Source organism: Mytilus trossulus, chromosome 8 (genome assembly GCF_036588685.1).
Source record: "Mytilus trossulus isolate FHL-02 chromosome 8, PNRI_Mtr1.1.1.hap1, whole genome shotgun sequence".
Taxonomy (NCBI): domain Eukaryota; kingdom Metazoa; phylum Mollusca; class Bivalvia; order Mytilida; family Mytilidae; genus Mytilus; species Mytilus trossulus.
In genome coordinates this window covers 63,730,145-63,753,959 of record NC_086380.1, presented here as the reverse complement: position 1 = coordinate 63,753,959, position 23,815 = coordinate 63,730,145, and the positions used below count along the sequence as shown (strand labels likewise).

At 33.3% G+C, this 23,815-nt stretch overlaps 1 long non-coding RNA gene across 1 annotated transcript; it reads right to left on the bottom strand.

Moving 5' to 3' along the window:
• Nucleotides 1-615: 615 nt before the first annotated feature.
• Nucleotides 616-23,071, bottom strand: LOC134681250 (uncharacterized). Its single transcript, XR_010100586.1, has 4 exons — nt 23,026-23,071; nt 11,383-11,483; nt 10,514-10,537; nt 616-879 (listed from the first exon to the last, which is right to left on the bottom strand). It is a non-coding gene; the product is annotated as an uncharacterized LOC134681250 (long non-coding RNA).
• Nucleotides 23,072-23,815: the final 744 nt, after the last annotated feature.

Genomic DNA, 23,815 nt, shown 5'->3' with positions numbered 1-23,815 from the left:
CCTTCCGGATCCGGAAGGGCTTGCGCTTGGGTCATTGCATCTGAAATAAATACAGTTATTCTAAAACCAGCTATAAGCATTATAATTCAGGTTATGTGCTTCCTATATATTTGATGACTGTAAGAAATAAAACTCCTTACGGAAAGTATTGTGCCCGATTTCGATTTTCTTTTGTTACCTTTTCTGACATCGGACACATACTTTTTTCAACTGAGTTTTCATGTACGTATTGGTATGTGTTTATTATTTTACATTGATTTCAGGTAAAGGAAAGGGTTGGGATCTCAAAAACATGTTAAGCGCCATTGCATGTTTGTGTCAGCTTCAAGTCAGGAAACTCTGGCCTTTGTTAGTCCAGGATACAGCTGAACCACTACTTTGAATGCGGGATTGTTGCGCTGTTATTTAATACGACAGATGCGCGTGTCGTCTACATTAGACTCATCAGTGACGCTGAGATCAAAGTAGTTATAAAGCCAAACATTATGTGTGTGAAAGTTCATTAACACATTAGTTGATATAAGGAAATATTGATATAAAACAATAACACTTGCGAACTAACATACTAAAAATAGAACAACATCTTAATCAATAGCAAGTTTTTTTCACCACCTCAAATACCTTTAATGTTCAGATGTACTTTTCTGGAAAAGTTTCCGACTTTCACACAATATTCTCCACTGTGAACTGATTTAACGTTCTTTATTATAAGTTTGTGTGTTGTGTCTTCATTAGACTGTTCACAATTTTCGTCTAGTTTACCACCATTGCCATATTTCAGCCATTCCACAGGTAGACCTTTAGGGTTTAATTTACAGGTTAATATTGCATCTTCTCCTTCTATGTACTCAACACTGTGAGGGTCTTCCAGAAAACAATCTGTTAAGATAAATTATGATAAAAAGAGAACCTGTTTGATTTGATCATGTATGTTACAGCGTATTTGATTTTAACGAAAGCAATCTTTTTTTCACTGCAAAATGTTAACACCAGGGTGTTCAATACCACAAATTAGTCGAAATATTTACTAAATTTTATCATCGGTATAAGGACATCACTTGTATTTAAATTGATGTCGTCTCATACTTTCAGTACTTGCATTTCTAATTTGCAAGAGTAAATCCTTAAACAAAGTACAAAAATGTCGCCATTCAACTCAAAACCTAAGCAAACCTTTAAACAGACTTATTAAGTTGGGATATAGTTACAATATTGATGTCCTGCCATTAACATGATATATTTGGTATTTATGCATACGGTCTTTGCATTTAATGTAAAGCCAGTTATTCTAAACGATGCCACTGCTGGTGGAGTTTTAATTATCTGAGAGTTTCACCAGCCCATGGCCAGTGGTCAGCACTTCTGTGCTGACATGAATTATCATTGATATGGTCATATCTATAAATTAACTGTTTACAAATAGTCCAGTCAATCTAAGATTTAACCTCAAACTAATTGCAAAAGAAAAAGTTTTAGTTCTAATCTATAGCATTATTTCCTTTATATAAACAGAAAAAAAGTCCCATAAAATCTAACTTGAGGAAATTTTCAAATAAGCATTTAAAATTTCCTATGAAAAGTAACATTGAAAGGGGAGATAACTCTTGCAAAAATGAGTCTTTTTTTATCGTTGTTTTTTTGTTTTTCTTGAATTTTATGTAAATTATGATACTTTGATGGGGTTATAAGTTTGTATTTGACTGAATAATAAAATCTTCTGCTCGTGAAATGTACAAAACCGAGGTGAATTATAATAATGTCATGTCATTAAAAGAGGGAAAAAAGACACCAGAGAGTCAAATCCATAAATTGAACCAGAGGGATAGTCAAACTCAGAAATTGAAAATGAACTGACAATGCAATGGCTACAAATGAAAAAGACAAACAGACAAATAATAGTAAACATGACACAAAATAGAAAACTAAAGAATAAGCAATAAGAAACCCCCCCAAAAAATAGGGGCGATCTGAGGTGCTCTGGAAGGGTAAGATGACGTATTTTGGATACATTCAAAAGGTCTTTGCATCTTAAATAAACACAGCTATTCTAAAACAATGATGGCATCACCAGCCCATTAGTCAGCACTTCTGAGCTGACATGGATTATCATTGAAATCGTCATATTTATAAATTAATTGTTTACAAAAGATTTGAATTTTAGAAAAAACTAAGGCTTTTTTACCTCAGGAATAGATTACCTTAGCTGTATTTGGCAATTGATTTAACTTTTAGAAATTTTGGTCATCAATGCTCTTCAACCTCGTAATTGGCCCTTTGAACTTTTTATATTTGAGTGTCACTGATGAGTTTTTTGAAACGAGCGTATGGTGTAAATACAAAATGTTATCCTGGTATCTATGATGACTCTAATTACAATCACTGGGTCAATGCCACTGCTGGTGGAGTTATAATTGTATCGTGATGAGTTTATGTACCAGTTGTAAACATTATACAGGTGATGTTTTTTTTATATATTTTATGATTGTACGAGATTTAACTCCTTCCGGAAGGGATTGCGCTTGCACTACTGGACAGAAAAAACAACTGTCCATACCAGTAACAGTCGTTGTACGACTGTCTTAGCCTGTAAAAGACAAGTAATGACTGTCAAATCTGTCATATTTCATTGCAACAGTTCATTTATATCTGTCCCAACTTTTCTACGGGTTATGAAAGTAAAAAAAATGCTACCATCAGTCATTTCAGAACTGTTGCAGTGGTTTACGGTGTTGTCACAGTCAAAATCTATTTATTACAGTATTTCTAATAGTTGCATAATGTCCGTCCCAACCTTTAAACAGTTGGGACAGTTAAAATTTGTTTGTGTCAACCTTTCAGACGTTGATGCAGTCAAAAACTGTTTCTCACAACGTTTTTAGAGTTGGGACAGTCGTTAAATGTTTAAAACAAACCCTTCATAGGTTGATACAATCGGTAAATGTTTTAATACAATTATTTAAGGGTAACGGTAGTCCATCAGTGTAAAAAAAATCACGTCTTACCCGGCTCTCAAGATTTGATTTTGTTGTGAAATATTTCATTACTTTTACTATCATCATCTATTGTGCGATTGTAAACTTTTTTTGCAGTTTATTTTTTTAGTACACCAGATCCGGATTTCGACAATAAATGCCTCTTCAGTGATGTTAGGGATCGAAACGGTATTTGGAAGGCCATATAAAAAGTACTCTCATTTTTAGATAAACTCTTGAATTTTAAGAGTCAATATAGGATGAACGAATCATATAAACTATAAGGAAAATATGTTACAAGCCCAAACAAAAAATATAAACGAGTCTAAATTGAAAACAACGTTCAAACCTATGATTGCGTTGGATAAAAACCGCAATTTTTATACGTGTGCATGTAAAACAAATTTAGTTGTAGAAGTGTCTGAAAACAGCACAAACAACATTTTCCAAAATACCAAAAAAGTGAAAAGAATATTAAAACAAAACGCATTTGACTAACAGGTCGAACAACTGATGTTCTTTAACACTGCTTACTGCCATTGGTGATTGCCAAATACAATTATTCACAAGATGTAACAAATTTGACCTTAATATGAATTTAATACTAAACAGAAAAAAAAATTAACTTGTGGCCACGATGTTATGCCACAAACATACGGTGTCAATATTTTTTTAGTACACCAGATCCGGATTTCGATAATAAATGCCTCTTCAGTGATGTTAGGGATTAAAACGGTATTTGGAAGACCATATAAAAAGTACCCTCATTTTTAGATAAACTCTTGAATTTTAAGAGTCAATATAGGATCAACGGATCGTATAAACTGGAGGGAAAATATGATAAAAGCCCAAACAAAAAAATATAAACGAGTCTAAATTGAAAACTACGTTCAAACCTATGATTGCTTTGGATAAAAACCGCAATTTGTATACGTGTGCATGTTAAACAAACTTCGTTGTAGAAGGGTCTAAAAACAGCACAAACGACATTTTCCATAAGGTCAAAAAAATGAAAAAGTATATTTATACAAAATGCATTTGACTAACAGGTCGAACAACTGATGTTCTTTAACCCTGCTGACTACCATTGGCGATTGCCAAATAAAATTGATCACAAGATGTATCAAAATTGATCTTAATATAAATTAAATACTAAACAGAATTTTTGTTTTTAACTTGTGGCCACAAAGTTATGCCACAAACATACGGTGTCAATATTTTTTTAGTGCACCAGATCCGGATTTCGACAATAAATGCCTCTTCAGTGATGTTAGGGATCAAAACGGTATTTGGAAGGCCATATAAAAAGTACCCTCATTTTTAGATAAACTCTTGAATTTTTAGAGTCAATATAGGATGAACGGATCATATAAATTGAAGGGAAAATATGATACAGTGAAACCTGGGTAAACCGAACCCTGATAAAACCGAATTTCAGTTTAAACCGAACAATTTTCAAAGTCCCACAAAATTTCCCTCCCATTTAACGTTAACCCAACCTGCAAAAAACGAACCCTGTCAACACCGAATTCCGAACGCTTTTTGAAGGTTCGTTAGTAAATTTGTATCTAAAATATACCTGTCAAAATCGATCAAAACCAATCAAAACAATAAAATAGTATTAATAATTTGCATGATTTAATTAAAGCAACATAGGATGGCAGAGTATCCCCGAGGGTATTTAAGGTTTGATGAACGTGTGAGTTGTTATTACAAACTAGTTAGCATGTCTGTTGCCATGTATAAAGTGATTTTATTTTGTAAAGAAACGTTTAACTGGTCAGCTACCCCCATTGCCGATAATGACAAGAAAGGAACTTTCCCTCAGATCAATTAAATGCACCTTACTAAAATAATTACGGCCACAAAATCGTAACTGTCATTCTGTAGCTAAACTGTTTAATTAAATGATGATTTTAAAGCCTTTCACTGGATTAAGAAGTTGTGCAACGATTGCTGAATTCCTTTAGAGGCCCTTTATATTTGATTTGAATGCTCCCGAAGACTTCCGTTAGCTATTTAGCAACGATAAAGTCCGAGACCTCTGCTGTTGTTTCACTGTTATCACGTCATGAAATATCAATCAGCAGGTGACCAGTTTAGTCCGAGAACTCGTGTGTACAACGACGTTTCCGAATCCACGACGGAATCGTCATTTGACAGTGACTGCGAATCTGAATTGGTCAGTGAATTAACGGATGAGAAAATAATTATAAAAAACAAAATCGCTCCACGTCGGACATCTCCCAACGACGAGCGTGATTGGCAGAGTGGCGTTTGATTTATATTTATTTTTTTAGCAAAACGTCCATCTTCATCTTTCTTTTTTTTTACATTTACATCTAAATCAAAACAAAAATAAACTGTCGTCTGTTATGTCACCTATTATCCCTTGTCAGTAAATGCCAAAATTATTTTGGTGTCGACTTCTGTTTACCTCTACAATCCAAACACCTGTGAAAACCGAACAAAACGCAAAGTCCCGTGGGTGTTCGGTTTGGACAGGTTTCACTGAACAAGTCCAAACAAAAAAATATAAACGAGTCTAAATAGATATATATCTATATATATATATTTAAATTAGCAATATTATATATTATACACGGTTTTCGATAAATCAGGAACCATTCAGTTCAATAATTTGTTATCTGCTTTATCATAGTATTTTTTTTCTCATAACATTTTTGAACAAAATATGTTTTGTTATTAGGATAAAAGCATAACCCCTCCCTTTTTAAATTTAATTTCGAATCCCTTAGTGTACTGATATGAATAGTATTTTGCTGGAAAAGTTAAAAAAAAATATATACATTGATGCTAGCGTAAATATTTTATTTTAAAAAAAGACAGGAAATATGTCTGTGAACCAAAAAGTTCAAATTTAATTAAATGTTAAAGTGCCTATGACCTCACTGATCATGCACGAGTGATTATATTCATAAAAAGTGTCCGTGTACCAACTACAAATAGTTCGTGTATCGTCTAAAAAGAGTCCGTGTAACACCAGTTAATGTACTGTTGTTCTATTGCTGCGGGGGGGGGGGGGGGCAAAGACGTACAACATATAATATATTCAAATGATAAAAGCCACGTTTAAAAATCTTGCCTTGCCCTTTCGTTCTTCTTCAAAAATGAGTTACAAGCATCAAAATCTACGTTACGACCATCCCTCAACATGTTTGTTGTTTTAGTTACGACCATCATGCTCCAATGTTTTGAGTGACTATTTACGAAAATTGGAATGTTTTCTATGTATCAAATTTTGTTTCAATATTAACGCACTGACGATTAGTTTGTATGAGACAAGCAGTTAGACTCAAATTAACATCAACTATAAGAATAAAACAATGAAACAACAGAAAAAACTATAGTGCAACAAAAAACAATACGACAATGTTACACACACAGAAATGAACTAGGAGTTTGAATTATTGCGTTTACAACTCTGGCGCATGTTTCGTAATAATAAAAACCTTGCAATTATTTCTGGATTTTGAGTATACATATTTCTTTTATTTCTTTAAATAATAGTGCACACATTGAATATTAAAGTAACAATGTAAGTTGTTACTATATGACATTCTTTTTTTTCTTTTTTTATAGAATGCTGACGCTTATAAAAGAAAATGATATTACTTTACCCGCTCCCAATTATAATCATTATTCAAGAAATATACAGATACATCTGAATATTAGTCTCGACAGATGTTTGTTGTGCCATAAATAAATGTGTTGTGTGCACTGGAAATTATATCGTACATTTAAAAAAATATGTTTAATGCATTCAATGATATTTTGTTTCTTTATTTGCTGTATCAAACAAATTGCATCAAAAAGGTTATCAAGAAATTAACAAAACTTCTACTCTATTTTTGGTGAAAATCTTTATAAAGAAATGACAACATATTGAAATCAGAATTTAGGAGCTTCACTGGTTTCTACAATGAAGCTTAAATTATTTGAAAGGATATTCATTAACACATTGGTTTGTGCAATGCAGATCAAGACAACAGCTTATTGTGTCTTAAAGTTATAAAATTTATAAAATTGTTAATGGAAATTAGGAATTATGAAAAGTTCATGAGTACGGATTACACCAACTTCGAAATATCGAAATAAACCCTTGTTTTAAGCAAATTGTGTTGATATGACCCATGTATATTATTTTAAATACTTAGAATTACTATGGATCGGCACTAAGCCGGTCCATTATATGATATGGGTTTGACCGTGTTTCATGTTATACTGCGGATCAACAATGTTTTTGTCTGCGGTATATGAAAATTGAGGGGGATTTCACAAACAAGGTCATTTTTAGAAACCTTCAAAAAGGTACCATGTTCTTACAGCACCTCATTGTCGGAACATGGATAATTTTTCTCATATTATATTTTATTTTGATAACTATACATACAGTTTTCATCATTTAGAATATTTGTCATAATAAAGATATATTTATTTTCAACGTAAACGATCTCGGAAGTTTGTTTTGTACATGATAGGTAACATATCGTGTTTCAGTACTTGAAGGTGATTTGCAAACCTCTCAAATATTCACATGGTGTTTGTTAATACTGAAAAATTTCACTCCAACCAAACAGATTGAAATGAAAAAATTCTGTCAATATGACAGTCCTTATGAAGACAATAATTTGCTACACTGTCTGAATCTTTTTGATTTAGTTGTAGTATGAAGCCGTTTTTTAGTCTGTGGTATACCCAATGAAAATATGAAGGGGATATGTAGCAAATATAACTGAGTCAATAATTAATATCAACTCATGGTAAAACCCAAATATGGAACGTTTCTATCGTTGTCCTTCATCTTTAAGTCACAATGAAACATTCAAAAAAGCTTATTATTTCTGGTAGTAAGTTCAAATTGATCCTTCGCATTGGTTTGATCAGAATTCGTGTAAAGTATCATACAAAACTACATTCCTAATTTTATGACTGTTTGTTGATACTTTTACATTACACCAAAAGTATATATAAATGCAAACAATATTAATAGGATTTCTAAACCGTTACTGAGAGAAATAATTTGATATCTGTATGCTTTAAGAATTTTATATCTGTATTCAAACGAAGTCAGGGAAGGGATATTTTATCTGTCCATCATAAGTATAAGCCACCTATTTAGTTTAACATATTGTTTTATAGAGGATTAGCAAAAAATTATTGCAACTTATATTTATCCCTTTCCACTTTGCGGGTGCGAGTGCTGCCTTGTACATGTTGTAGCGAAATTAGTATTCTATTTTTACGAAATATACAAGACTATCTTAAATAACATGCAAAGTTTATGGTTCTCTCTAAACACAGGCAAGCCATTTACCGTCCCTTCCGACGATTTTTTTATCGTTTCTCAAGACCACACTCCCGAGTGGTGTCAAAGGAGAGCTAGAAATTCGGTCCTTGAAATGTTCCCCACGGAACGGGGTTCAACTCAGAAACCTCTGTGTTAGTAGTCCGATGCACTAAACACTTCACCAAGGCTCTCAATCTATCTGTTGAAGAATAAGTTATAGTTCAGGAGATTTTTTTCATGAGATTTTGTTCAAAGATGCGTCTTGATAAGTCGTTAGAGTCTAAATCTGAGAAATAATAAATGCATCTGTACTAGTCAGAATCGAGGGTCCTAAAAAAGATTCATCTTGACATAAATTTCATTATTTAAATGAGGTGAAAGGCTTCGTTTAAGACCATATCTGAGACAAGGAATACAAATATTTCGTCATTAGATGCATTGTTTGATAGTCACAAGATGAAGTATCACGTATTGAAAATAAATTAGATGATATTCCGTTTCATCAACTAAACTCAAATGGTATTCAATTTTATCAGTTGAACAACTGAGTTATATCTTGCAGCATTTTATATCAAAACTAAATGAATTGGACCAGTTCTGTCAATTGGGGATTAAAGTCAACTAAAAAAACAGATTGTTTATATAATAGTGTGCACCTACAACCTACATATATGCGGCCCATTAATTTGGTGCATGCACCAATTAACTCTCTTGTGAATGTTTTTTGATAAAAATGTAGCCTACATAATGAAATTGATGGAATGTGAATCGAGATGATGTTTTACATATATATAGGAAGATCTGTTTACTTTGTACTTTTTCAAGACATAAGAAACACGCTCTAACATCACAAGATGCAGTGAACCATCTCTGTTTGATGAAATTATTGCACAGTTTCGATTTTATTCAACAAAAATGTGATCGGGGTTCAGAGATGTAAATGCATGCTTTTAAAAGATCACTATTATTTTTCTGAGGATTTTTTTTTTGCGGATGGTATTTTAATGCAAAATGACGATCCACTGGTATTTCAACTTACCACAATCAATTGTTTTATGAAATTACCAGTAATCTAGAGTTTAACTATAATTTAAGTCAAAACACGTTTTTAAGGTGGTATGGGTGTCTTTCGCCATCTTGGATTGTAAAAAACAGAGAATATAAGGTCAATATTTTCTATCAAGTTAGCAAAATTTGATGCAGGAATGCAAATATTAAATGTGAATTTTCATTTAAAAGAACCAATTTATAAAAATTTAACTTAGAGATATTAATATTTTTACAAGTGTAGATTATTTTTGGTTGCTTTTGAATATTTTCAAATTGGCAATTTAAGGGGAGGTAACTCTAAAACAGTGCATTTTCTGAAGGACTCTACATGAAATTTTCATATTTTGACTTTTAACCGGAAAAAAACGTACGGTGACCCTATCTTTTCTTTTGATATTCTCAAAGCATTGTCTGAAAACAATCTTTTCCTAATTTATTTTACAATTCTATCATTTTGTTTAGTTTCTATTTACAAAATGTTGTTTATTCCTGTATAATCCATACAAAGTTTGTCATTTTGTCACAACCTGTAGCTTGAGAAAATGCACGGTGACCTATCATTTTTATAATATTTTTGAACATGTATCAATAGATACTACATTTTGGCAAAGTATGAACAAATTCTATCATTTTTATTTTAGACTCCCTTACCACCTTAATATACATTAAATTCTAAATTATGGACTTTTATTATTTTTATAATCGTATAGACACAGATTTAACAATTCAAATATACTAATTTGGCTTTGTTACCTACTTTAATAAAAAGTTCAGTTTCATTTGTTTTATATTAAGTTGGTTTCCGTCTGTAAGACCAAGCATAAAACACATTTGCTAAGATTGTTCCCTTTTTTTCTCCAAATAGTAAAATGATGATTTTGATTATAACCCTCAGCTGTTCAACATATTAAACTGTTTTTAAATTAATCATGCTATTTGAATCTAACCTGAAATAAATTCATGGTAAATTGACCAACTCCCAAGTTCAATTCATAGCACATTATGATTGAATCAAGTTTTGTAAAACTGATTATTTTCCCAATTTTATACTTTCTTACTTTTATTTGTTTTTCTAAAAATTCTCACACCATTCCTCCACAGTTCTTAATATATTGGTGAACCTAGAAGAGATTCGAAGTTGTTAAACACGAAATTGTAATTGGACAAAATAATTACTTACCTTTACGGAGTAAAGGCGTTTCACCTGAAATAAAGTTTTAGTTTGAAATGATTGTACTATAGATTGTATTGATATATTTGATAAAAATAAATCAAACATTTACCTGAAGAAATAAATAATTGGAGAAATACGAATACCTTATTTTTTTTTTTATAAATTCTTACTTTCAACTTAACTCTTATTACTGGATAAGAAGAAAATGAACTCTTATCAAAATTCTACTGCACATAGGGTCATAATGTGTATATTCTGCGTAAGAATATTTACAAATAGCTTTTCCATTCGATTAGTTGTTGACATTTTAAATAAGACTTTCACTGAAAAAAAGTAATTTCGAATGAGCCCGCTTACTACGATTAACTACACATGCTACAAGTTTAAATGAGAATGCGTAACTATGTCAGAATATCGTTTCACAAATGATATCGGATATGTTCCTTACGTCATAACTACAATCCCCTTCCCTTTTGTGAATGTGACTTACCGAATTAGACTATTTACCGGATTTGTAATCACATAAGCAACACGACGGGTGACACATGTGGAGCAGGATCTGCTTACCCTTCCAGAGCACCTGAGATCACACTTAGTTTTTGGTGGGGTTCGTGTCGTTTATTCTTTAGTTTTCTATGTTGTGTCATGTGTACTATTGTTTTTTTTGTTTGTCTTTTTCATTTTTAGCCATGGCGTTGTCAGTTTGTTTAAGATTTATGAGTTTGACTGTCCCTTTGGTATCTTTTGTCCCTCTTTTACCCGGAATAAGCAAAACAATAAACTCATTTTTTTTTTATTTTAATCTTTTTTAAAATTTCATTGATGTGTTTTCAATATCCTTTAGTAAACCCCGCTGAGTATCTTACATAACATACTTTCACTTCCGAGTCTTATTTTCCTTTTCTTTATATACAATATTACAATAACTACAACTGCAACTGTTACTGGACCGACAACTCCAGTTATAATACCAGCACTGAAATGTACCAATATTAAGGTTATAGAAATTTATACGGACAACAAGGGAATATTCTTATGTTATAAATCGCACTTTGAAACCTAACATAATACTCTTGACACTTACCAAAAAGGACAGTATAACAAGTGATACAGTATGTTCTAATTGGAGAAAGATAAAGACTTAAATTCTGTTTAACTGTTTTATGTATCAAATTACACTAGAATGCACTCGCGAAATCGCGGGCATTCGGATCGATCTTGAAATTAAGTATGTTTAGTGTTGTAGGAAGAATTTAGATTTTTTTTTTAATGACTTGAGAATTTCAGAAAAAGTATCAAAAGTCATAGGTACTCTGGGACAGCAAAATGTATGTCTGTTATCCCTCTTCTTTTACTTCCAAATTGCTTTCTATGAATTTCTTGATGAACATAGATTTAGTATATAATGAACATTATAGTCAGGAGCCTGTAATTGAGAGGTTATCGTTTGTTTATGTGTTACATATTTGTTTTTCGTTAATTGTTTTTGGTACACAAATATGGCCGTTAGTTTTAAAATATTTTACTGGTTTGAGTTGTTTTACATTGTTATTTCGAGGCCTTTTATAGCTGACTGCCATATGGGCTTTGCTCATTGTCGATGACTTGTAGTTGATAATTTCTACTTCATTTTGGTCTCCTGTGGAGAGCTGTATCATTGGTAATAATACCACATCTTCTTTTTTTTGTTATCAGTGAGTTTTTATCAAAGATTTAATGACCGGCGAATTTCAGAAACGGTATCAAAAGTCATAGGTATTTTAGGACAGGACGATTGCTTTTCTAGCCCGTCTCCTTCTTGTCCGCTTATCTGTATATTATTATTATGAACATTCATTACTTTAAATAAAGACTCAGTTTCAATTCTCAGTTTTCTAATCGATATACGGCGGTCATTGGTACATTATACAGACCCTCTCTTTTTAATAAACTCTGTGACCGCCATGAAAAATACACTTTATTCGTACAATAGTATACGACATAATATGTATGTTCAAAGTATACAGAAAAACGCAAATCGGAAGTATAATCTACCTTGAAATTTCGTCCAATGACGGAAACAATATCCGGATGCCTTTTTTCTCGTTTTTCGCCCAAAATAACTCAATCTGAATAATCATATGAATGGATGACAAATGCGACTTTGCACTGTACCTTTATGACACAGAGGCATGATGATTAATTTATCGTGGAAAGGAGAGAAGCAACACACACGATGAGGTCTTCTCGTTTAATAGTATAGATGTCTAAAAAATCAGGTTAATTGTCTCTATGATGTTTGTTCATTGTTTTAAGAATCGAATATCGATTACTATAAACATTTATTAACACTTAAGGAGATACAGAACACCTACGAAAAGATAAAACATTGCCTGTTTCATTTTGGCGCTTTAAAATGTAATATGCAACAACTTAAAAACATCCTGATCATAAGGTTTACAGTATTGCGTAGAGCAGATGTATAACTATTGTTATTCATTTAATCTTTTAAGGAAACCATATGTGTTTAAATTGGCAAACAAAGGAGAAAACAATGTTCAAAGCGTATTTGGCATTTACAACAGTTGAACTATATTCATTACTACATTGACATATCAGAAGAGGTTATATACCCCCAATTTGGATAACCAAAGACCTAGTGCGTAAGAGGAAGCATAGTTGAACTTGAACTACTTGCATGATATATACACTGTTGTATTTGCAAGTCCCCTTTTATTCTACAATAGAGGGAACGTTATTAGTTTAGCGGCTTTTTAAGGATCTTCTTAACTCATAGAAAGGAACATGTGCTCACGAAAAAGAAATGTTTCGCACAGTCTATAACATGTTTAACGAATAAAAAAAGTATGCATGTTCTGTTTTAAAGCTTCTACCAAACATGGCAAATTAACAGAATGTTATAGTTAGTCTGCCTCAATCACCTCATATGTGTTTCAAATACGCAGAAAGGGCTTCATTAAATAAACAAATAAACTAGTGACAATTATATTATCATTACCAAATTAATGAGAAAAATTGGGACTCTACGATATGTTTTTTCTTTGTATGAATTACATGCGTTATATCGTAGGATACGAGTAATTTATGTATAACATGTAGATTTGTGTGTTTATAAAAACTGACCTGTTTGTTTTTATGCATTTGAAACTTTGGGGATATGATTTACATACATATAAAAATGCAGATAATAAAAATGGGATAAACGACCAATAATGCGCATGATTTACAAGTCAAGGAACAAAGACAACAACAAAAATACACCATTGGATTCAGTGCACATTAAATTACATGAAAACTTGAAATTGAACACTCTAAAAGTAATCGCAGTTTCCAACTTTATGTGGTTTTTTTATTCCGATCGCACTTTTTGGGGAATTTAAATTTAAAACCATGGTTGAAAAAAATCCAACATATGTATGATTACAGATTAATATAAAAAATTGTTTTTCTTAAATTGTGCTTTTTCATATTTTCCGAAGAAGTGAATATCGCATGGTTTGTGAAACGTATGACTGCAACAATGGATTCGTCGGCATTATTTAATCTTAAATCGAATTTTTGTTTTAAATCTTTTAACTAACAAAATAGAAACGTTTGATACTTTTATAGTATTTGTCGTTTTGTATGATGTTTTCTTGTGTATTCATTGGCTTCTCATGTTGTTAACTTTACCATCTCGTATCTTAAAAACAAAATCAGTTACTCACTTTTTATTTTATTGTCTAGTTTCTCGGACTTTACCTGATCAAACACTATTCGAAATTCACCTTGGACTCGTCAAGACTTTAATCAGAGAACCATTATTCAGGAAACATATTACTGTAGTACTAATTAATAAAGATGTTGAATTATTTTCAACTTTGCAACGCACGTGTGAAACGTCTCATTGTTTTGGTGAAATTTGTTACGAAAAAGAAAATTGACACAGGGAAATCCTGGTGTATTTATTGCTGTATGGTCGATTTGAATAGCTCATTGGAGCTTGTGTAATATGTATTTCTGTACTAGATATTTACTCCAAAATAAACTATTACTCAATTGAATTGAACTAACAAGCCAATCATTTCACGTCAAATTTTTATGAAAAATGCATTAAGTTGACCTAGGGGGTCACACTTGAAGGTCACAGAAAGGTCATCACGAAAAAATTTCCTCATGATGTTACAAGACAATTTCTCATGCTGTTACATTCACTTGCCAAATGTCTAAGACTTCGATAAAAAGACGAGAACCTTTCGGCCTTAATGTTCTATTACAAAATGTAGAACATATATTCATATATTAATCTAATTTATCGAGGGTGGGGCATATTTTATACTTTATAAGAAAAAAAATCTTGTGGTTAAAACTTTATACGTTTTTTGCAAGAATACATTGTAACAGAGTAATATAACTACAAATGATTTTTTGGGAAAAAAAATTAAACGGCATTTAAAAACAACTTTTTTAGTTATTTTTTGGTAGATATAAACGTATAAACCTGTATACCAATATTTCTGAAATTTCCAAGCTATTCAGATATAGGCATGTACAACATGCCACAGTTTTTTAGAATTTTTTTTTTTAAACCTATGGTTTGAACCTTTTTATTATTTTTTAACATGTTTAGCTTAAAAATAAACCAAATTGTTTTATTTGATATAGTGTTGGGTACCCGATTAACCTAAATAACTATTTACCACCCAATAAATACGTGTGTTCTGAATCTTACACATCTTATCACAAAGTGCACTGACATACTAAACATTATTATTTATTAAAATTTTGTGTTTACTAACACAATTAGGTATTTTTTTGGGCACTTTTTATTGTTTTAGAATTGATTCATCTTAAGAATTAGAGACTTTTAAATCCTTGATTACATATTTAATCTCTATATGTGTCAATATTTCTAAACTATATTTCATTAATCCTTATATTTCTTAGCAATATAACAGATCTTCACACTTACACTTACGGTTATTACTTGTGTAAGTTTAATTTTGATAAATATTCCATTAACAACAAGGGAAATCTCATTAACAGAGTCCCGAAAAAATTATAAAAGTAAATTCTTAAAAATACCAAACTCAGATGAAATTTTGAAACGAAAAGTCCGTAAACAAATGACACATTCAAAATATCAAACGCATCAAACGAAAGAATAAAGCCTATCATATATCTGTCGTTGTACATGCATTTTTTTTAATGTAGAAAATGCTGGATTAAATCTAGTTTTATAGCTAATGAAACCTCTCACTTGTATTACAACCGCAGCAAATTTTTTGAACTTTTTGTTTAGATTGAATAACAGACGATTCATTCCTAAGGTCTAAATGACAATACTGTTGTAATACTCATTATATCTAAAGACCAAATAATACCATTGGATTGTCGTAGATATATCTTCTGTGTTAGCCAGTAGTAGGTAGGTAGTTCTTCGGACATCTCTAGATGGTCTGTCTGATGATATTAAACTAACTCTATGAATATTACACTCCCCCAACTTATTGGCAAGACCCCCACTGAGGCGGGCCCTGTGAATTTCGCCCAAATACGGAAATCATACCAAATTGATAAAAAATATGCACCAATTTTTTTTTTTTACAACCGATCCCCCGAACAATTTAAAAAAAGTATACAACCTATCAACCCAAACATACCCTGTGTATTCATGGATTTAACTAATCACCGTAAGTTTATACAATGGCATGAATTCCCGACAAATTAGGAACCCATCTAACTGTGCATTGTTCTTCACTGGATCATACACCAACTTCCACTTTCCTTGTAACAAACTAAGACTTGAACGCTTATAATTAAGGGCTGAATTTCTTGGTTGTTCCTAGGATATTGTGCTGATCCACCTTCATTCTCCTTCTTTACTTGTATTGGCTTTATACCTTTACGGAAAGGAATTCCAGAGTCCCGCAGTCTTCTGCTGAAGCAATGGTCACACGTTAGACTGTTGTCCTACGGTCTACTGGTGGCAGCTGCTGATAAAAATACCAACTTTTTTCAGTATTGTCAGTCATTCCTCCGTCAACAACAAGAGAAGGATATGTCGAATCCTGGTATTGCCGGCAAAATGTGACTATACTCTCATCACTGGTCCCTTCTTCTAAAGTGGTATCTGTCTCACCGTCTGAGGTGGAGTCCCAACTTTCTAGGGCCTCCTCGTCACTTGCCTAAGTTGTCTCAGTAACCTTGGGAATGATACTGCTATTCTTAATCGCCAAGAAAGCTTCTCATTATATTTCCTACTGGACCCTCCTGATCCCTTTTTGAGCAATGCTGCAGCAAATAAGTTGCCTTAGAGCACCTCACATGTCTCTACACATGGTATGGCTGGGGTATCCACCATCAAAATATACCCATGGTTGGCACTTATTTTCCAACAAACACTGTCTGCCTCCTTTATTAAAGTGAACCTCCTGTCCACACCAACCTTGATCAATTAATGAATATCCGGTAAAGAGAATCCGACAAGACCTGGTGCCTTTCAAGAATTTCCTCCACTACCAAATACCAACCAGGGATAAGGCTGTGGTCTAACTCCAGTTCACAATGCATCAATATGTTTGCAAGACATTTTAATAAGTAGCAGTCCAATCTGCCTGTAAAATTTTCCTCTTTGTCAGAATTTGAGCACGGCTCTGATTAAATCTCTGCATGCTAACCTTCACCGACATACTGGGTTTTCTGTTCGCCTCTTTGTCCCTGGCACCTACACCTGTGCCCAATATAGCTTCAGCCGCTACTCTGGCTTAGGAAACACTTTCAACATAACATCAAGACAATATATGGCAAGCCAAATAGGCATGAGGTCAGACAGGTAAAGAGTGGGCAGTATATGGACCACACACCTTGTGGCCTACCAACTTGACCAAGTTTTGTCAGTCATTTACCTTAAAAGTATCACTAACAGCAATAGAATTACTTATTTTATGGTATCATGCCCTAAATAGACTGAGTTCTTGACCAAAAATGGCCCTCTGCCGACAGACTTAACTACTGAGAGACTTAACTTCATTTGTGGGGAATCATTTCAGCCTCTTGCCTACTTCCGTTGAAGTTTAAAGGTCCCGTCGGTCTTCTGCTTGACTGATTTATGACGAAAACAGTTTTATCCCTCTCCTGGAAATCCAGACAGTCCTTCCTTCCTTGTCTCAGCTGATAACATTGGTATCACACTCCATCCCATGGAGGCTCTATATAGATGAAGGGACTCCCTGAAACGGACCTACACCCAAAGTTTGGACCTTTCATTTTAAAAAGATTCTCTCCCCACAGTATTGGCAACCTTCTACCCCTGCCTGTCTTCCTGTTGTTGGGACGGTTGATGAGATGCTTGCATTGATCCCCACGTCGTCAAGATTTCATGTCTGTTTTTTCCGGCTCTGCCGTTTATACACTAGCATGAGCCCTCTCATGGCTCAGGGTCCATGGTGGGCTTGATATGGGGTACCTTATTAACATGGTAGGCCTCATGGTGTGTGGTCGACATACCGCCCACTCTTTACCTGCCTGACATCACGCCTATTTGGCTTGCCATGTTTTGCCTGAGTGTTATGTTGAAAACGTTTTAATTAGTCTACTGCCTCCTCAATACTTTTGGGCAGGAGGTTGGAGACTTGCACCACAACTCTTTGTTTTCACTGCCCTGACAAGGCCGTGTTATGGCTTGCTCTTCGATGTTATCTTCAAGGCGGTTTCTAAATGCCCTTGTCGCCAAGGACAAAACACGACCGGCCCAGTCCAAATTGGACTTCTCAGGGTCTGGGAGGTCATTATTAAACTGGACCCGGCCAGTCTCAGGGAGCGCCTTGAACCCAAAAATCTTTTTAGCTTCTCAACCAGCTCCCTATAACTTACCTCCCAGTGTCTTTCAGTTTTAAAGGCATCATATTCGCTCGCCTTTGCAGTAGCAAAGTTCACCCTTGCATTCTTGTGAATCCCAATCACAAACTCCTGCATACCTTGCAAATTTTGTAAAGAAACGTCTGCCAGTAGTCCTTTCCTTCCTATTTAATATTTTTCATGGCGTTGCTGACCTGATACGCCGCCTGAAGTTCCTTGAGACCAACCACTGCTGTCCTGTCCCCTTATACATTCACTATCACTATTCACATCATGCCACTAATTTTCTCTTTAGAATTTTAGAATTAATGGGTTTATTTTCAATACAAAGTATCAGTCAGTCAGTCAATATTAATTTTAAAAAAAACACACCTTGATGATGTACACTGACAATGAAGACCTCCGAAAACATTAATCTATATAATTTATTGTCTTTAATTTGAACGAGATGTGAATACGTTGCAGCAAAATATTCAGGGTGATAACGACTAAGGATTTCCGAAAATAATCTAGAGCTGTTTATAAAAAGGTGAGATACGTGATATGCGATACGGGGTATGTGATACGTGGTATGCGATACTTGGTATGCGATACTTGGTATGTAATACGTGGTATGCGATACATGGTATGCAATATGTGGTATGCGATACAGGGTAGATGATTAAAACTGGACCACAGAACCTTCGGTTTCATTGGATATACAAAACATCTGTATTAGTTCTTAAAATACTATACATATAGATAATCTGCTTTTATTTTATCATCTATTGTCATTAACTTCTCAACATAAATTATTTGCAAAATATATGTCAATCGCAACAAACACCACTGTATCATGCCTTATGTTTTTTAAATTTTGTTTTGGCATTTTGTCAAATACTATTGAATATTATCTAATCAAGTAGCCAATCAAGGTTTTCAACTTATTTTCTTTTCTTTTTAAAATTTCAAAAAAAGAAGTACTAAATTAATTATATAATTACAATCTTACTTCAATCTAATAAAAAAAAAAAAATAGAAATGAACTTGTCATTTTAATGTAAAAATCAAAGTAGGATGGCAACACTTGAAAAATGTGTATTGATCTGCTAATTAGATAAAATACTATATAAATAACACATAGCTAAGAAGGTGATAGAGCAAATTGTTACCCCTAGAAAACATTGTCAACCGCGGCGAAGCTACGATTGACAATTCTTTTTCTAGGGGTAACCATCTGCTCTATCACCCTCTTAGCGATGTTTGATTTAATTCCTTTTACTGAACGTCCTTTCGTTATTGTCTTTTCCAGTTGAATTTTATTAAATTAAAGGCATTTAACTCTGATGTCACGTACATAACTACGTAACGGGTATTTGCAATATTAACATACGTGTTTTATCTTTTTTATGTTTTGACTATCAACTAAAACGTTCGTGTCAAAACGTAGAACTTTTGAAAAGCTTTTAATTACCCGATCTAAATTCAATTCATAGTCTTTTAAATTGTTGAAAGTTGATGATCTTTTCCAAGAGGGTGACATTAAAAAAAATGCCCAACCATGTGATAAAGTTAACTGTTACCCTCGTACAAACATTTATGAGCCAATCAAAGTTTGGCATTTTTATGTGAAGTATAATAATTTTAACTGTTTCATGTTTATTAGGCTGTTCTACACACATACCAGTCAGACTAATTGCCATATGTTTGTAAAGCTGATAATTTTTATTTCTATAAACTTAATGTGCATACTTATTTGAGAAAATTAATGAGTATAAGGATTTAAAACATTTATACCGTCATTGGAGTCACAAAGTCAAACTTTCTTAATAATTTAGAAGCACATTGATGGCAATTAGCTTTAAATAATGTATGATGATCTGGTGGTTTTCTCCTAAGTCTATGTGACTTAAGTATTTTTTACAATTAAAGTTGAACCTCAATGTGTCGATCACGGTTGTATTGTAATCTCGGATGAGTCTAGCTCCCGGTAAAATTCCCGTTTGATCAATGTATAGTTACCTCTGATGATCATGAGTCGAACTCGGTTGATTCGAATCCTCGTTTAGATCGGGTCAATTGTATAGTTATCAAAAGTACCAGGATTATAATTTTATACGCTAGACGCGCGTTTCGTCTACATAAGACTCATCAGTGACGCTCAGATCAAAATAGTTAAAAAGCCAAACAAATACAAAGTTGAAGAGCATTGAGGACCCAAAATTCCAAAAAGTGGTGCCAAATACGGCTAAGGTAATCTACTCCTGGGGTAAGAAAATCCTTAGTTTTTTTAATAATTCAAAGTTGTGTAAACAGAAAATTTATAAAAATGACCATATAATTGATATTCATGTCAACACCGAAGTGTTGACTACTGGGCTGGTGATACCCTCGGGGACGAAACGTCCACCAGCAGTGGCATCGACTCAGTGGTGTAAATAGTTATCAAAAGTACCAGGATTATAATTTTATACGCCAGACGCGCGTTTCATCTACATAAGACTCATCAGGGACGCTCAGATCAAAATAGTTAAAAAGCCAAACAAATACAAAGTTGAAGAGCATTGAGGACCCAAAATTTCAAAAAGTGGTGCCAAATACGGCTAAGGTAATCTACTCCTGGGGTAAGAAAATCCTTAGTTTTTCGAATAATTCAAAGTTTTGTAAACAGAAAATTTATAAAAATGACCATATAATTGATATTCATGTCAACACCGAAGTGCTGACTACTGGGCTGGTGATACCCTCGGGGACGAAACGTCCACCAGCAGTGGCATCGACCCAGTGGTGTAAATAGTTATCAAAAGTACCAGGATTATAATTTTATACGCAAGACGCGCGTTTCGTCTACATAAGACTTATCAGTATAGAACCGTCGTTATAAAATCAATGTAAATTGACCCCGCTGACTCGAAGTTCGAAAGCAAGAACTTCAAATTTTAATTTTCCTATAGTCAACTTTCAAATTCTGTGTGGCAACATCCCGGCGGCACCAGCATATGGAATATATGTGTCTCAATTGCTACGTTACTCTAGAGCTAGCTCAAAGTACGTTGATTTTATTGAACGAGGAATACTGCTGTCTCAAAAGCTGTTAAGACAGGGCTATCAATCAATCAAATTAAGGTCACCTCTCAAGACGTTTTACGGTTGTCATCATGAGCTGATTGGCCATTATTACAAAAGTGTGTCAGTAATCATATCTGGTATTCTTCCTCAGTCATAATAGTCTTCCATCATTACCAAACTGAACAAAGAAATAACACAACGGGTGCCGTATGGGTTGTAGGAAATGCTATCCCTTCCGGAGCACCTAGTTTCACTCCCGGTTTTTAGTGGAGTTCGTTTTATTTCTTATTTCTTATTTATAACTGTTGATGTAAATGTCTCTTGGTTTTGTTAGTCTCTGTTTACTCCTTGGTTTTGATTGGCATTGTCTTACTTCGGACCTAGGTCGTGATATTCGTTATTTTTATCCCTCGATACAACCGACACAGACAAATCTGCTTCATATTTATACCTTTTTTTTTCGAAATGACTACTGATGGTAGGTTGAATACCAAAATTTTTACAAACGCGTTATTTTAATTTTCCTATAGTCAACTTCCATTTCTGTGTAGCAACATCCCGGCAGCACCAGGATATGGAGTATGTCAATCAACTGATACGTTACTCTAGAGCTAGCTCAAAGTACGTTGATTTTGTTGATCGAGGAATACTGCTTTCTCAAAAGTTGCTACGACAGGGCAATGAATCAATCAAATAAGAACATCAGGATGTCACGGCCAAGGCCAGGTGTAAATTTACAATAAATCTAAGGCTTCCATCAATTATGTCTTAAGCCGTCGACCCAATAAGGGACCAGTCAGAACTCATTTCGTTCCGCGAGGTATTTAATCATTTCTATGGATTACACACTTTACATTTGTAAATATTGGTGTATACTATTGATTTTATTTGTGCTGTCAAACCTTGTGGTGTCGAAGTCGAAGGAACCAGACAAACTTATGTGACTCATCGACTCATCCGAGGTCGATTGTGTCGTCATGGATTTGCAAATAAATGATTATGCAATTAAATTTTAGTATCATATATTGTTTTGATGGGTTTTATTTAGATTTTAGTCATAAATCGTAACTCATATCAACACACGGCAGAAATATGTTGTGCACAGTAAGTCCTCATTATAAATCAGATTACTTGACAATATTTGGAATATTGAAAATGCAAGTCGTCGGTTAATAGCAGACCGAATTGATATTCATTTGTTTGTTGGTGCTTAGAAATTACCAAAACGTATATAATATATATATTCAAATTCTGCCTTTTCTAAATGCTCATTTAATTTGAAGTTTGCTATTTTTTAATGAGATTAGTTTTTTTTTGCTATGGTTGTGCAAGTATTGCAATTTGATATTTTTCTATAAAAAGTTCGAAGCCCAAGACAAAGATATGTAGGACAAAAACCAAAATAGTTCTTATAAGAAATACCAGTCTACTGTATCCCGTTCAGCGAAAACATATTGTAAACAGCAAAATAATGTTGTGAGGCAAAACTTGAAAGGGCCAAAAGACAAATGATTATTTGTCTTTTGATAAAAGTCTCTAATGAATTCTAGACAAAAAGCTTGTTGGTAAAGGTTTATAAATAGTATATCGAAGAAGTATTACATATATATAATCATATAACTTTTACTTACATTTGAGTCCCAGATAAACTACTGTTACCAGTTGGTTTGGTTTCACTTTTGTCTGCAAATAAATAAATTATAGAATATTAATCTTTTATATATTTTCTTTTAATCAAAATAACATTAGTTAACTATATTGTTTAAGTAAACGGACACCCACTGATATCTCCTTACAAGTTGTACTAGGGAACGAATGTGGGGTCGGATAATGCAAAGAGACAGTGTTCGTACATTTTATCCATTGATAAAACAGTATTAAGTAGATATTAACGTGTTTGCAAACGAACACAGTGACTTCGAGAAACTAGAAACATATTTGCCAGTGCATCCATTTGTGTCTTTGTTCAACACTAGATTATCATGAGTATTAAAAAAAAAACTTCCAATCAATATCAATAATAAGTGTAATTGACTGTAAACGTTATGCATAATTGTGTGTTTCAAATATACAGAGAGTTTTGTCACTAGTACTTGAATATAGAACTTCTAATAAGAGAACCTGAGAAAATGCAAAAACAAACAAAAACAAGCAAAAGTCAAATTGAAAACATGACCTTGATATTCATCCGAGATATATAGATTCTACCACTGTATCAAATGTGATTCGAAATATATCTACAGTGCAATTATCAAATTTAAAATGCGAGGCTAGCCGACAGATTTAAATATTCAAAATTGAACTGTCGTGAGTGAAACTAAAACATTTTAACGATTGATCTGCACGAAGATGTGTTCTTTTTGTGTGACGTCATCGGGCATGATTGCCTTGTTGAATGACGTAACACTAGCCAATTAAAAG